Source organism: Felis catus, chromosome X (genome assembly GCF_018350175.1).
Source record: "Felis catus isolate Fca126 chromosome X, F.catus_Fca126_mat1.0, whole genome shotgun sequence".
Taxonomy (NCBI): domain Eukaryota; kingdom Metazoa; phylum Chordata; class Mammalia; order Carnivora; family Felidae; genus Felis; species Felis catus.
Genome location: NC_058386.1, coordinates 23,015,649 through 23,031,843, shown reverse-complemented (window position 1 = coordinate 23,031,843; position 16,195 = coordinate 23,015,649). Strand labels below are relative to the sequence as shown.

General features: G+C 35.8%; 1 long non-coding RNA gene across 1 annotated transcript in view; it reads left to right on the top strand.

Moving 5' to 3' along the window:
* Positions 1 to 15,744, top strand: part of LOC123383387 — a 68,262-nt gene extending 52,518 nt beyond the window's left edge. The window contains exons 6-8 of the long non-coding RNA XR_006593081.1: positions 10,102 to 10,185; positions 11,212 to 11,422; positions 13,257 to 15,744. This is a non-coding gene — a long non-coding RNA (uncharacterized LOC123383387). The remainder of the gene's footprint in view (positions 1 to 10,101; positions 10,186 to 11,211; positions 11,423 to 13,256) is intronic.
* The last annotated feature ends 451 nt before the right edge of the window (positions 15,745 to 16,195 follow it).

The window sequence follows — 16,195 nt, the reverse complement described above, 5'->3', positions numbered from 1 at the left end:
TTGAGTTTGTGGTGTTTTGAAGAGATATCTTTTATATATTTCCATCTTTCCCGGTTTTTCTCAATAGGCTGTTTGAGCTAGTCGACTATTACAAGAAACCAGTATTTTCCCTCAAACTGCTTTTTAAAATAAGTTTTAGTTAATAGGTATTTTTTCTTCCCATGGCCAACTAAATCCAACTTTATATCAAGATCATAGATAATAATAATTTAGCTTTCTCTTTTTAGGTAACTGTACCCTCATTTGTAGTTATAAGAAAGAACATAGAGATATTCTTGTATCCTTTACCCACTTTCACCCAATGTTAACATCTTATAAAACTGTATACAATATCTCAACCAAGATGTTAACTCTTCTACAGGCAAGGCACAGGGCATTTTTTATTGCTGCAAGAATCCCTGGTGTTTCCTTTTTATAGGCCAGCCCCTCCCTCCCTGTCCCTTTGCTCATCTCTGACTTCTGAGAAGTAATATGTTCTTCATTTCTGTAATTTTTCATTTAATGAGTATTTTATGAATGGAATCATTCTTTATTTGACCTTTGGGATTGGCTTTTTTTTTTTTCATTCAGCATAATTATCTGGAGATTCATCAAGGTTGTTGAGTGTATAAATGGTTTGTTGTTGTTGTTTTTACTGAGAATTCCATGGTATGGATGTACCACATTTTGTTTAATCATTCACTCTTAAAGACATCTGGGTGTTTCCAGTTTTTAGCTTTTACAGAAAAAGCTGTGATAAACATTTCAGTACATGTTTCCTTGTGAACATGAATCTTCGTTTCTCAGGGATAAATACTCAAAAATACTATTTCTATGTCATATGGTATTTGCATGTTAAGTGTTTATTGGAATAGCCTAACTTTTTCAGAATGGCTGCATTTTACATTGTAACGAACAGGATATGAGTTTGTCTGCATACTTGCTAGAGTTTTGCTGTATAACTATTTTTTATTTCAGCCATTCTAAAATCTAGGCGTATAGTGATATCTCATTAAGATTTTATTTTTCATTTGCCTAATGACTGTGATGTTAAACATATTTGCATGTGACTCTTTGCCATATGTATATCCTCTTTGGTGAAATTTCTGTTCATTTATTTTGACCTTTTTCCTGTTGGATTTTTTAAAATGTGGGTTATATGTTATAGATACTCATCCTTGGTCAGATAGATACATGGCTTGTAAATGATGCCTTCCAGTATGTAATTTGTTGTTCCCAGTTACTTAACAGAAGGTATAACTGCCAGCATAGCACAAGTTTTAAATTTTGATGAAGTCTAATTTATTAATTTTCCCTTGTATGGAGTGTACATTTGCTGTCCATTTTATCCACTCTGCTTAGCCCTAGGACCTGAATGTTTCTATCCTATTTCATTTCCTTTCTATATGTTTTATAGGTTTTATTCTACATTTTGATCTATGATACATTTTCAGTTGACTTTTTTTGTATGAGGTGTGAACTTTAGATTGCAGCTCTATTTTGGACCTATGTGTATCCAATTATGATAGCACAGTTTTTGAACAGAATTATTTCTCAACTGAATTGCTTCTGCAGCTTTAAAAAAATAAATTGGCCATACTGCATGTGGCTATTACTAGGTTCCCATTCTGTTTCATTGATCTAGGTGTCTAGTTCTCTATTAATATCACAGTTTCTTGAATATTATATTGAATGTTGGATATTTATTAAATATTATACCTGTATAATACATCGTGAAAATGATTGGAGTGATTCCTCCAACTTTATTTCAAAATTTTGTTAGGTGTTCTAGTTCCATTTTGTGTTCATTTCAATTATAGAATGCTCTTGTTAATATCTATAAAATACATTGTTAGGATTTATTTAGGAATTACATTAAACCTGTATATCATCTTGGGGAGTATTTAAATCTTTACTAAGTCTTAAATCTTCCAATCCATGAGCATGATATGTGTCTCCATTTGTTTAAAAATATTCTTTGGTTTCTTCCATCATTATTGTGTAGTTTTATTAACAAGGCCTATACATATTTTGTTAGATTTGTCTCTAAGTATTTATTTTTTGAAGCAATTGTAAATTGTATCTTTTTTTTTAATCTCAGCATACACACGATCATTGCTACCATATAGAAATACAATTGAACTTATATGTTCATCTTGTGTCATGTAGCCTTGCTGATGACACTTATTTAAGAAATTTTTATAGATTCCTTGGGTTTTCTATGTAGACATCATTTCATCTGCAAATAGTAGTAGTTTTATTTCTTCCTTTCAAGTTTATATGCCTTTTATTTCCTTTTCTTCCCTTACTGTCCTGGCTCACCTTCTATCCCACTTTTGAATAAATATTGTGAAAGTAGGCATACCTGCCTTATTCTTAAACTTAGCGGGAAAGCATTGAGGTTTTAACTGTTATGCATAATGTATATTTTAGATCTTTTGTATATGCTCTTTATTAAGATTAGGAAGTTTCTCTTTACTCCTATTTCTCTGAGAGTTTTTATCATGAATATCTGGGTATTGAATTAATGGTTTTCACTTCAACAACTGGTAAGTTTGTCATTTTCATTCTTTAGCATGTTGATATGGTAGATTACATTGATGGGTTTTCAAATACTGAATCATCCTTGGATGTCTGAATTTAAACTCACTTGTTTGTGATGCATAAATCTTTTTATATATTTCTGAGTTCTACTTGCTAATAGTATGTTAAGGATTTTGTGTCTGTATTCAGGGATATTAATTTACCTGTCATGGGTTTCTTTCTTCTTTGTCTGATTTTTATACTTTAGTAATACTAGCTTCATGAAATGAACTGGGAAAAGTTTCCTCTTTTATTTGCTATTTTTTATTTCTATTTTCAATCTCAAATTTTGATATGTTGTTTGTTTTTTTTTTCATTTCTTTCTGTGACTTAAAAAATTTTTTCCTTGATACTCCTTCTTTGACCCATGGATATTTTTGTTTTACGAGTGTGCTGTTTTGTTTGCAAATTTTTGAAGATTTGCTGTTACAGTTTCTATTATTGATTTCTCATTTGATTCTATTATGGTCAGAGAACACGCTCTTCGGATTTCATTTATTTTTAATTTGTTAAGCTTTCTTTTATGCCCCAGGATGTGACTATCTTGGTATATATTCCATGGATGCTTGAAAAGAATTTGTATTTTGTTGTTGTTTGGCACAACATTCTATGAATATCAATATTAGATCCTGTCAGTTAATATTGTTAATTTCTTCAGTATCTTTGCTGTCTCTGTATATATTTGATTCTATCTGTTGTAGAGAGAGAAAGGTTGACAATTCCAGCTATAATTGTGGATTCATCCATTTCTCCTTTCACTTGTATCAATTTTGCCTCTCACTTTGTAGCTCTGTTTGCTGGGTATTGATACATTTAGGATTACTGTATGGTCTTGTTGGATTGAGCATTTGTCCTTGTTTTGTATCCATTTCTGTCTCTGGTAATTTTATTTGCTCTGAATTTTGTTTGTGTAATACTATTATTGCTTTTCCTGCTTTCTTTTGATTATAGTTGGCATGATGTATACTTTCCCATCCTTTACTTTCAGTCTACCAAAATTTTATTTATTTATTTATTTATTTATTAACATTTTTTTAACGTTTATTCATTTTTGAGAGATAGAGACAGAGTGTGAGTTGGGGAAGAGCAGAGAGAGAGGGAGACAGAATCTGAAGCAGACTCCAGGCTCTAAGCTGTCAGCACAGAGCCTGATGTGGGGCTCAAGCTCACAGACTGTAAGATCATGACCTGAGCCAAAGTTGGACACTTAACTAACCGGGCCACCAAGTGCCCCCAAAAATTACATTTAAAGTGAGTTTGCTACAGACAGAAAATGGTTGAGTCTTTTTTTTTTCTTTTTGAGTTCACTCAGCCAGTATCTGTCTTTCAGTTGGTATATGTAGCCCATTTTCATTTAATGTTATTTATATATTAGGACTTATATGTGTATCTTTTTCTTTCTATTCATTCCCCCTATTTTAACTTTTCTGTTTTCTTTGGTCAACCTTCCCATGGATACTTGAACAGTTTCTTAGAATTCAAATTTTACTTACATATACTGTATTTGAATGTATCTTGTTGTATTAGTCTTTTTACTGATTACTCTGGATGTCTTCTATATCTGCTATTTATCAAAAGATTGGTTTTTCTATCATTATGAAAATCTATTGTTATCATTTTACCACTTCTAGTGAAGTCTAGTAATCTTCTTAAAACATCCTTTTTATGTTCCTCACGTTTTTAATATAATTATCTTAAATATTTCTTCTGTAGAATCCATAGAATTTTTGTTTCAGCTAAAAACATAATGCAGAAAACTCAAAAGGAGAAAGAAGGTTTATACTTTTCATCTGTGTATTTCCTTACCTTATTTTCTTCTTTCTTGATGTTTCAGGGTTACTTCTTTTATCATTCCTTTCTATTTAGAAAACTTCCCTTAGCAATTCTTTTGGGGTATTTTGCTGGCAATCAGTTTCTTTTAGTGTTCCTTAATCTGAAAATACCTTTGTTTTCACTTCAGTCCTGAGATAATTTTACTGATTGTAGGGTTCTGGGTTGACACTTGTTTCTTTTCAGCTCTTGAAAAATGTGCCACTATCTCCTGACTTCCTTGGTTTCTGATGAAAAAATACTCTTAATTCGAATATTTTCCCCTATAGGTAAGGTCTTGTTTCTGTGTTGCTGCTTTCAAGAACTTTTACTGTCTTAAGTTTTTAGAAGTTTGACTGTGATGTTTCTTGGTGTGGATTTTTTTAAGTTTATCCTGATAGGGCTTTGCTAAGCTTCTTGAATGTCTACTTTTATGTCTTTTGAAAAACTGAGAGGGTTTTAGGCATTATTTCTTAGAATATTCTTTCAGGTCCCATACTTTATTCCATCTTTATGGGATTTGAGTACCAAGATTGTTAGAATGTTTCTTATGGACCCATAGGTTTCTGAGTCTTAGTTTTGGTAATGTTTTGTTTTTTAAACCCTCATCTGTTTCCTCTCTATTGTTTTGATTGGGTAATTTGTTTCTTCCTTCAAGATTATTTATTATTTCCTCTGTAATTATGCCACAAAGGAAAAGGCGAAGGCACTGCCTCTTTTGCTGGGTGTGGTAGAGGTCTATGTTCTCCCTTGGCCTCTATTGACTCATGAATTGGGGAAATTCTTGGTTATTGCTGGGTGGCATTGGGAGTTTTGGCTCCCCACTAGACCTTCATTAATTCCTCCCTGATGGAAAAAGTAGAAATGTCAGCCTACAGCCCCTCATGTAGACTCAACTGACACCATACAGAGTGACTTCTTAGCATGAGCTGTGTTCAAAGTCATTAATCTTTACTATGTCTCCTCTGACAGCACCTCAGCAAGGAAGGGAACAGCATCTCATTAGTTCCCAGGGACTGGAAGTCTAGATTTTCCACATGCTGTCCATTGGCACTGGATTGTAGTGAAAGGCAGGCTCTTTCACCCAGCAGTTATTAAATTTCAGCTCCCTACTTGAAGCTTGTTGGACACCGTGGGATGGGAGGTTTGAGTTAACCAATTACAATCTGGTAAGAGTAGACTTTTGGTGGTCTAAGTGAAGTTGGAGTATCAGGTTTTTCTGTGGTATGTAGGTAGAGTAGAGTAGTTATTTTTGTTATCATTTAAAGAAATAGAAAATAATCATATATTTAATCACATATTCATATGTATATGTGTATGTATATATATATATATATATATAGTGGAAGTGTAATTTTTCTGCATATGTAATTCTGGGTTGACATTTTTATTTTTCTTTCAGCATTGGAAAGGCAGTGCTCCATTTATCCAGTTCTCCACTACATACCATTGATTTTTTTATCATCTTCTTGTCATTTTGGTGTGAAGTTCATAGTACTCTCATAATGTAATTGAGGAGTTTTTTTTTTTTTTTTAAGTTTTTTTTTTTTTTCAACGTTTATTTTTGGGACACAGAGAGACAGAGCATGAACGGGGGAGGGTCAGAGAGAGAGGGAGACACAGAATCGGAAACAGGCTCCAGGCTCCGAGCCATCAGCCCAGAGCCTGACGCAGGGCTCAAACCCACGGACCGCGAGATCGTGACCTGGCTGAAGTCGGACGCTTAACCGACTGCGCCACCCAGGCGCCCCTGAGGAGTTTTTTTTTAATGTTTCTATTATCTGGAAAAGATGGTGCAAGATTAGTGTTTTGTTTTGTTTTTAACTGGAAAATATCAGGTCCTCAGGCATAAGAGTATAGTATCATTGGTAAGAAGGATTTAATTACAGATGTAATTTATTAAATGGATAGAAAATTGCTGAGATTTTCCTTTTTTTTTTTTCTTTTTTGTTGAGCTGATTATTTCTTGGAATTTATTGATTGCAGATAACTTCAAAATATCTTCATAACTTTTCTTATGCTATTTGCGTATGTCTCAAGGATCTGTGGTGATAATCCATCCTGCCCTCTTGGTAGTGATAATGTGATATTTGGATATTTTTACACGTTGGGGGGGATAAATGTTGTCAAGAGGTTATCATTTTTTGCCCTATTCCAAAAAGAAAACAGTGGCAGCATCAAAAAACAACTTTTGGTATCTTATATTTTTGGTGCAATTGTAAATAAGATCAATTCCTTGATATCTCTGCTGCTTCATTATTAGTGTATAGAAATGCAACTGATTTCTGTATGTTGATTTTATTTTTTTTAATTTTTTTAATGTTTGTTAATTTTTGAGAGAGACCACGTGCAAACAGGGGAGGGGCAGAAAGAGGGAGAGAAAGAGAGAGAGAAAGAGAGAGAGAATCTGAAGCAGGCTCTAGACACCAAACTGTCAGCACAGAGCCCAACGCAGGGTTTGAACCCACGAACTGTGAGATCATGACCTGAACCATAGTTGGCCACTTAACCGACTGAGCCACCCAGGTGCCCCTGTACATTGGTTATATATTCTGCAACTTTGCTAAATTCATGTATCATCTCTAACACTTTTTTGCTGGAGTGTTTTAGATTTTCATGTAAAGTATCATGTCACCTGCAAAGAGTGAAAGTTTGACTTCTTCCTTTCCAATTTGGATGCCTTTTATTTCTTTGTGCTATCTGACTGCTGAGGCTAGGACTTCCAGTACTGTGTTGAATAACAGTGATGAGAGTGGACATTCCTGTTGTGTTCCTGATCTTAGGGGGAAAGCTCTCAGTTTTTCCCTTTGGAGGATGATATTAGCTGTGGGCCTTTCATATATACCTTTTATGATGTTAAGGTATGTTTCTCCTGTCCCTATTTTTTTGAGGGTTTTTATCAGGAAAGAAGGCTATGTTTTGTCAAATGCTTTTTCTGCATCAATTGAAAGGATCATATGGTTCTTATCCTTTGTTTTATTAATGTGGTGCATCATGTTGATTGATTTGCGAATATTGAACCAGCCCTGCAGCCAGGAATGAATCTCACTTGATCACAGTGAATAATTCTTTTGATGTACTTTTGAATTTGACTTGCTAGTGTCTTGTTGAGAATTTTTGCATGCCATGTTTATCAGGGATATTGGCCTGTAATTCATTGTCCTTGTTAGTGGGATCTTTGCTTTTAGAATCAAGGTATTAATGCTGGTGTCATACAATGAATTTGGAAGCTTTCCTTCCATTTCTATTTTTTGGACCAGTTTGAGGAGAATAGGTATTAACTTTTTTTTTAAGGTCTGGTGGAATTCCCGTGGGAAGCCATGTGGCCCAGGGCTCTTACTTGTTGGGAGATTTTTGGGTTAAATAGGTGATGGGCATTAAGGAGGGCACTTTTTGGGGTGAGCACATGTCATGTATAACAAATGAATCACTGGGTTCTACTCCTGAGGCTAAGACTACACTGCATAGTAACTAACTTGAATTTTAATTAATTAATTAATTAATTAATTAATAAAACTTTTGGATTTAAAAATTTTCTGTTTGTAATTTAAAAATGTCATTCATTGATTTTATCATTTTATTTCTTTTATAATTTTGCTTAAAAATCACTGAGTTTTTCAGTTTCTTGAGGTGGATGATCATTTAAAGTTCATTGCTTCCTCATTTGGGATTTAATGCTCTACATTTGTTTAGGACACATATTTGGTGCATGCTGCACATTTTGAACAGGTTCATTGAGGTATAATTGATTTAAAGTAAATTGCACATCATTAAAATTAACTATAAGTTTCAAGATATGTGTTTATTATGAAACCATCACTGCGATTAAGATAATGCAAATATCCACTTCTCCCCATCAAGATTCCTTGTGAACTTCATATATCTCCTTTCTGACCTTGCCCCAGCCCTCTACCCTTTCCCATGTTGTAGACATTTTTGTAGGAGTTATTGTGGGTAGATGTAAATTCATTTTTTCTTGAAAACCCAGGAAACAATTGCTGGACCACAGGACAGTTGTAGATTTCATTTATTTTTATGGTATGTTAAAGTATTATGTGGTGTGAATATACTGTTGTACTCCTTACCAGCAGAACATGAGAATTGCATTTGCTCTGTTTCCTTGTCATCTTTTTGTTATGGTCAGCATTTTTCATTGTTGCTCATCTAATAGTTGTGTAGTGATATCTCACTGTTGTTCTAAATTGCTTGGTGTAAGCAAGTCTTAGTTTTCTCTGTCGAACATCCTCACTAAATGGAGAAAATGAATCTCACATGTGATAACAGGTATTCTTTTCCTGCCCATTTCCTTCTTGTGTGTGTGGTTATTTTTTAATGCAGGCTGAGTTTTCTGTATGAAATAGTGTAGAAATAATTGAAGTTTCTGGGTGATTTTATCTTTTTTTAGGGAGCTTGTGGTTTTGAGAGGCAGTTACAATGGGAAGAGTTAATCTAATCATAGTTAGAGACTGAATCCTCTTGAAGCTGCATCTTCGTTTTTGTGTGGAGTTACTTTATGTTCATATTGACGTTAGGACATAGCTCCTTGGGGGTGCCAAATGAACTGTGGTTTGTTTTTCAGAACCTCTCTTTCTTGGTGCATTGTCAGGCCCAGTCTGTGTCCACTGGGTTGGTTGAGACTGTTGGAAGTCCTTCCTGTTCACCTGCTTACCTCCAACTTCCTGTTTAATATTCTGGATACTCAGTCACATCCTTGGAATCAGTAGAAACCTTCAAGGGGAAAACAGTAGCAAATTCGGGTGGATCAAAACACATAGACTTCTCTTCTGAGATTCTGTTTCTTCAAAAGCTTTCTTCCTTGTATTAATATCTTACAGCTTTCTTAAATTTTCTCAGCAGGATGATTGAGCTAAAGAGGCTGGAGTACCATTAGTAGAAGTGTTTATCTCTGCCGAAATTAGTTATTGAAATACTTTGGATCTGTAGGGGTTTTTTTAATAAAACATTAATACAATCCATATGTCTGTAAGAGAAATAGTTTTCGTTAAGGCAAATGATCTTCCCAAGGAATGCATCTTTTTTTTTATCATTTCACATAATTTATTTCAGGTAAATATTTCATTGATTCAGTAAATTTTTCACTTTGCAACATGTGCCAGGTACAAACTATGTGATGATCATATTTATTGACGTACAACCTTGTGGGAAACTAAAACAGTAAATAATAAGTATATTATAAAAGATAAATTTTGGAAGAACTCATTATACAGCCATACTAACTATACTACTATCTACAACATGTTTAATTATTGTTCTAGCGACAGGCATACTAATTGTTATGTTATCCTAGTGTGTAGAGTAAGGAAAGTACCACTTGATGTGAATGTATCCTCAAAACACTTTATTTTCTTGAATCCTTTTCCTTTCTTTTGTCATATTTCCTATATGACAGGTATATCCTTTTCATATATTTTCCCATTTTTTAACCATTTATGCCTCAAAGAGATGTATTTGAAAAATAGAGAAAAGGTGTCATATTTATCCACATATTTTCCCTCTCTAGTCCTCTTCACTCCTTCCCATAGTTTTTCATTTCCATGAGGTACCCTTTCCCTTCAGCCTAAAGACCTTCCTTTAGTATTACTTGTGTTATGGATTGTCCAGCAACAGTGGTCCCAGGTTGCATTGTGTGAATATCTTATTTCATTCTAGTTTGTAGAGAATTTTTGTGGACATAGTATTCTGGGTTGACAGCTATATTTTTTCTTTCAGAAATGCAAAGATGATGCCCCATTTTCTCCACTTCTGCATGGATACTCTTGAGAAGGCAGGCATTATTTAAATCAGCATTCCCAGGTAGGCAATTTATCTTTATTTCTCTTAAACTTTCAATTGTTTTTTTATTCTTTGGCTCTTAGCATTTTAAGTATGATGTACCCACATAAATATCTGGTTTAGTTTAACCTGCTTTGCTTCTACTGATCTTGGATCAGTAATTTGACACTATTTCTAAAAACGTAGGAATTTTTAATTTTGATTTCCACATGTTCATATTTAGTATGTAGAAATATGATTGTTTTTTTGTGTTTGATCTTGCATCCCGCACCTCTGCTGAAGTCACTTAATTCTAGAAGGATTTTTATTAAATTGATTAGAATTGTCAACAGGGACAATAATGTGTTCTGCAAAATGGGATGATTTTAATTCTTCTTTCCAGTATGTATGTATATTATTTATTTCCCTTGACGTTTTAATGGCAAGACTTTCCAGTATTATCTACAATAAGTGTGGTGGGAGCAGACTACCTTCCCTTGTTTTTGAAATTAGAGTGTAAGGATCCAGTCTCTCATCATTAGATATAATGTTGGCTGTAGTTTTTTTTTGTTTGTTTTTTTTTTTAAGATGCTCTTTACTAAATTCTGGTAGATAGTCCCTATTGATATCTTGCTGAGATGTTCTTTTTTTTTTTAAAGGAAAGGTTGAATTTTTTAAAATACTTTTTCTGTGTCAGTTGTTCGGATCATATGTGGTTTTCTTCTTTATCACGGTGATGAGGAGGAAAGCTGGTAAAAATAAATAAAAAGGGCCAGGCAGATGTCTGAGGCTGGATACTCCCCTTGCATGCTTTTGGCTTCTGAGATCTTGCTTTCCTCTTATATCAGCCAGCAACCAGAAGCTTGACTGTACTAGTCCCACCCAACCCAGAAGCACATATGTATAAAAGATCAGTATACCCCAGCTGGATGCTCAGCCTTTGGAGGTGACTCCTCTGGACCGGCACCGGTGCAAAATAAACAGTCTTCTCTGGTTCCCCGAGTGTATGTCGCTTGTTTCTTCCTGGACACTACGTATTTGCTGTAACATTTTTGGTGCATTGGCCAGGATGCTGATGGCTGCACTGGCACCTTGAGCCACTGTTGTTGGAGGCCAGCAGAGAGTCCACTTATTGAGGGCCCCTGTGACAGAAAAAAAGGCATGCCACTGGTGATTTCGCTGAACCCCGACCCTTGCCGACCCAACAATAGTTGGCCACTGCTGTGCTCAGATTCTAGAGGGAATCAGAAAATTCTGCCAGGATGGAGCATCAGATTGGGTAAGTGTCCCCAGGGACCCAAGACCGAATTCAGGCCTGCCCTAGAGGCATAAGGGGAGCTTGATAACCTCTGAGGCGACAGTCGCCACACAGGACAGGGAAGTCCTGGGTGGAAGTCTGCAATCTGTGTGAATGTGTGTGTGAGTGCCCGTGCTCCACAGTCTCGGCTGTAGAGCCTGAGTGGGTCCTACCCTGCGATTCTGTGACGACCTCATACAGCTCAAGGCAGAATCAGGTCACAGAGGCCTGATCCGAGTCAGAAGTTTATACTGACCTGCCAATGCTAAGAGGTGTCTAAATCCCCATGAGGGGAGTGGCCAGGTGGGCAAAACGACTCTTCCTCATGTTTGTCCTGCGACAACGTACCCTGGGAGGGTCTCCAGTGACCTAGCTACTATCAAACTAAGTTGGTTTTTCCCCTTAGCAAAGCATTAGAATTAAGATAGTAGGGAGTTCCTGGAGAAATGTTTTACTCTGCCATCCTCAAGTATTTGTCAATGGCTACAGGTTATAAGAAAATTTAGTTCTGTCTACCATTTCCTTCTGCCTTTGTTTCCCACATCGCTATGGAGGGGTGGTGTTGGGTCTCCAAGAAACAGAGTCTATAGTTTTTTGGAGATTAGGCTATTGACAAGATTGACTTTTTATTGTTATTTCCTAAGCTATTTATAAATAGATGGAGACTTATGTCCTGCATGACTGTGATCTCTATTGCTTAACCTGTTTTTTCCCTTTCTTTTGTTCTTGGGCAGCGGTTAGTGTCTGCGGAATATCACATATATCTAACCTGAGGGTGGGGTGGGTGTTTATGGCCTGTCAGCTTGCCTTATGCTCCCTCATCATCGGGAGGGAAACATTGAAGGGCCCCTTACCTGTATCCAAAGCAGACCTAGAGAACAGGAAGGGAAGTCTTCCACCTCAACCTCCTCCTCCTCAGGTCCTCAATCTATGTAAGATAATGCAATTCTGCTCCCTGCTGCCCACAGTAACCAGGCCTTCCCTGTAATGTAACAGGCATGTTTTCCTTACAAGATCGAGAATACCAGAAGGAGAAACTTTTACATTCCAAGGTTTAAGACAGATAAAAGGAGATCTAGGTAAATTTTCTGATCGGATAAGTATATAGAGACTTTTCAGAATATTACGTATGTTTTTGAGTTGACCTGGAAAGATATAATGCTTTTGTTAAATTAGACTCCTAATGAGACAGAAAAATGTGGGGTTTAGGCAGCAGCTGAGAGATACGGGGATGAGCAACTCATTAATTACCATGGGACTGCTTGGAATGCAGGTCCTATAGGGAGCTTCCCTCTCCCTACTGGAACTCAGGCAGTTCCACCCCAAGATCCTAACTGAGATTATGACCATCCCATTGGGGAATGGTATCGCTGCCATCTACAAGCTTATGTTTTAGAAAAATCAAGGAAATCTAAGATTAAGCCCTTAAGTTATGCTAAATTAGCATAACTTATTTTGCAAGCACAAAATGAGAGCCCAGTGGCCTTCCTGGGGAGGTTGAGGGAGGCTCTCATTAAATACATGGCTATCTCCCCTGACACCCCAAGGCTGAGATGATTTTAAAGGACAAATTTGTCACTCAATCAGCCCTAGATATTCAGAGGAAATGCAAAACTTGGCTGTTGGCCTAGAAGGGACTCTGGAGGAGCTCTTACAAGCTGCCATTTGGGTGTGTTACAACCAGGATCAAAAAGCAAAAACAAAAACAGGAAGGGAGCTTAAGAAAAATTTGAGGCCTTAGTTGTGGCCTTATACACTATGTCAGACCAGACTTTTCAAGGTCCTGGCCTCAAATGCCACTTATGTGGCCTCTCAGGGCACTGGAAACAAGACTGCCCTCAGAAGAGACAACAGAAGTCAGAGCCCCGTAAGCCATGCCCCTCGTGTGGAGACAATCACTGGAAGCCTGAATGCCCACTTGATGGTGCTGTGGAGTTCAACTGTATTCTTACTGATTTTCTGCCTCCTGAATCTGTTTCTGATAGTGTTAATGTCTCCAGCTATAATAGTGGATTCATGTGTTTCTCTTTGCAGTTATATCAGCTCTTTTTCACATATTTTGATACCCTCTTATTAGGTGCATGCACATTAAGGCGTGCTGTGTTTTACTGGATTATTGATCCCTTTATCATTATGTAGTGCCCCTCTTTATCTCTAATGATTTTACTTGATCTGAACTCCTTTGTGTGTGAAATTAATAAAGCTACTCCCCCTTTCTTTTGGTTAGTATTAGCATAGCCATCTCTATCCCTCTACTTTTAATCTACGTGTTTCTGTATACTTAATTGGTTTTCTTCTAGACAGCATATGGCAAGGTCTTGTTTTTTGATCCATTCTCACAGTCTGTCATTTAATTGGTATATTTATACTGTCGATGTTGAAAGTGATTTTTGGTATAGCTGGATTAATATCTACCATATTTAATACTGCTTTCTATTTGCTGCCCTTGTAATCTGTTGTTATTTTTGACTTCCACACTTCATCTGCTTTTTTTGTTGGTTTTAAAATTTACTTCCAGTTTTATTGATGTGTAATTGACAAATAAAAATTGCATTATTTAAGGTATACAGCATGGCATTTTGACATATGTATTCATTGTGAATTGATTAACATATCCATCATCTCAACATAATTAAGTTTTTTTCTTGGCGAGAACACATAAGACTTACACTCTTAGCAAATTTAAAGCGTACAATACAGTATTAACCATAGTCACTGTGCTGTCAGTCAGATCTCCAGAACTTAACCATCCTGCATAACTGAAACTTTTTACCCTTTAACGAGTATCTCCCCATTTCCCTACCCGTGGCCTCCTGGCAGCCACCATTCTGCTCGTATGGTTTTAATTGAGCATTTCATATGTTCCATTTTCTCTCTTAGGATATTAATTATACTTCATTTTTTCTTTTTCTTTTCTTTTTTTAGTGGTTGTCTGCCCTAGTGTTTGCAATACACATTTGCATATAATCCAGGAACACTTTCCAATGCAATTATATTGCTTCATGGGTAGTACAGGTACCTTATACTAACAAAATATTCCTAATTCCTTCCTCTGTCCATTGTTATCATTGCTGTCCTTCATTTCACTTATACATAGACATACATGACACAAATACACATGTGACTATATATATATAATTATCACATACATGGCTGGAATTATTATTTTCAACAGGCTTTTATCTGTTTGTTACATCAGTTTAGAAAAAGAAAAAGAAAAATTTTTATTTTATGTTTATTCTTTTTTCAATATTCTTCCTTTCTTTTCACAGATAGGAGTTTCTGACCTATATCATTTTCCCTCCCCCTAAAGAAATTCTTTTAATACTTCTTGCAAGGCAGGTCTACTGAAAGCAAACTCCCTCAATTCTTGTTGGCCTGAGGAGATTTCCTTTTTCCTTCACTTTTGAAGGATAATTTCACAGAGTTCACAATTCTAGGTTGACCATGTGACATAGAACCTTTACTGCTCTATAGCTCCATTACCACGCACCTTCACTGTGCTGTTGTTTTTATACATATTATGTCTACATATCTGTTATGCAACCAACAATACATTGTGAAAATTATTCCTTTATGTAAGTGTATGTCCATTGAAGAATCTAGTAGAAAGGAAAGGCTAAATATATTTACAGATTCTGTTCTATTTTGTATTATATTAAACTTCTTATGTCCTATTTCTTCCTATGAATTGGTGGTACCATTTGGTTTCATTTCCTTACTCCAGTGTAGCTTCATTCGCAACCCTTTCCTTTGTGTTTATTGTCACATATGTATTTGTGTATGTTACATGACCGAAATACAACTTTATAGTTTTGTATAATTGTCTTTTACATCACTTATAAGAAAGGAATATCACTATGTAATTATATAGGTCTAATTATCTACATAATTGTTTTAACTGAATATCAGTATTTTTTCCATATTTATTTTATATTTTATAAGTCTGGCATCACCCCGTTTATGCTGAAGAGCTTTGTTTAGAATTTCTTATTGCAGAATTCATAAAGATTATTTCAGTTTCAGTTCATCTGGGAATGTCTTCGTTTGGCCTTCATTTTGAAAGATAGCTCTGCTGGATATAGGAACCTTGGTTGTCGGTTCATTTCTTTATTTGCTTCAGCACTTTGAATATGTCACCCCATGGCATGCTGGCAATGTTTTTCTTGAAATGTCTGCTGTTGGTCTTATTGGTGTTCATTTCTATGTAATGATTCACTCTTTTTCTTTTTTAATTTTTTAAATAATTCTTTATGTTAATTTATTTTTGAGAGACAGAGAACGAGAGAGAGAGTGTGTGTGTGGGGTAGGGGAAGAAAGAGGAGACAGAGGATCTGAAGTAGGCTTTCACAGAGAGCCTGATGCAGGGCTCAAACTCATGAACCATGAGATCATGACCTGAACTGAAGTCAGATGCTTAACCGACTCAGCCACCCAGGCACCCCTAATTTACTCTTTTCTTATCTTTCTTTTTGCTTTCATTGTTTTGACTATGATGTCTCTCGATGTGGATCTTCTTGCATTTACCCTCTTTGGAATTAGATGAGTTTCTTAGATGTATAGATTAGTGATTTTCATCAGATCTGGGAATGGTTTAGCTGTTATTCCTTGAAATATATTTTCTCTTCCATTCTCTCTTTCCTCTTCATCTGACATTGCACTTTGTGTATGCTGATCCTCTTGATGGTGTCCCACTTTGTCTGAAAACTTAACTATTTTTTTGTGTGTTCTTCAGTTTACGTAATTCCTATTGAC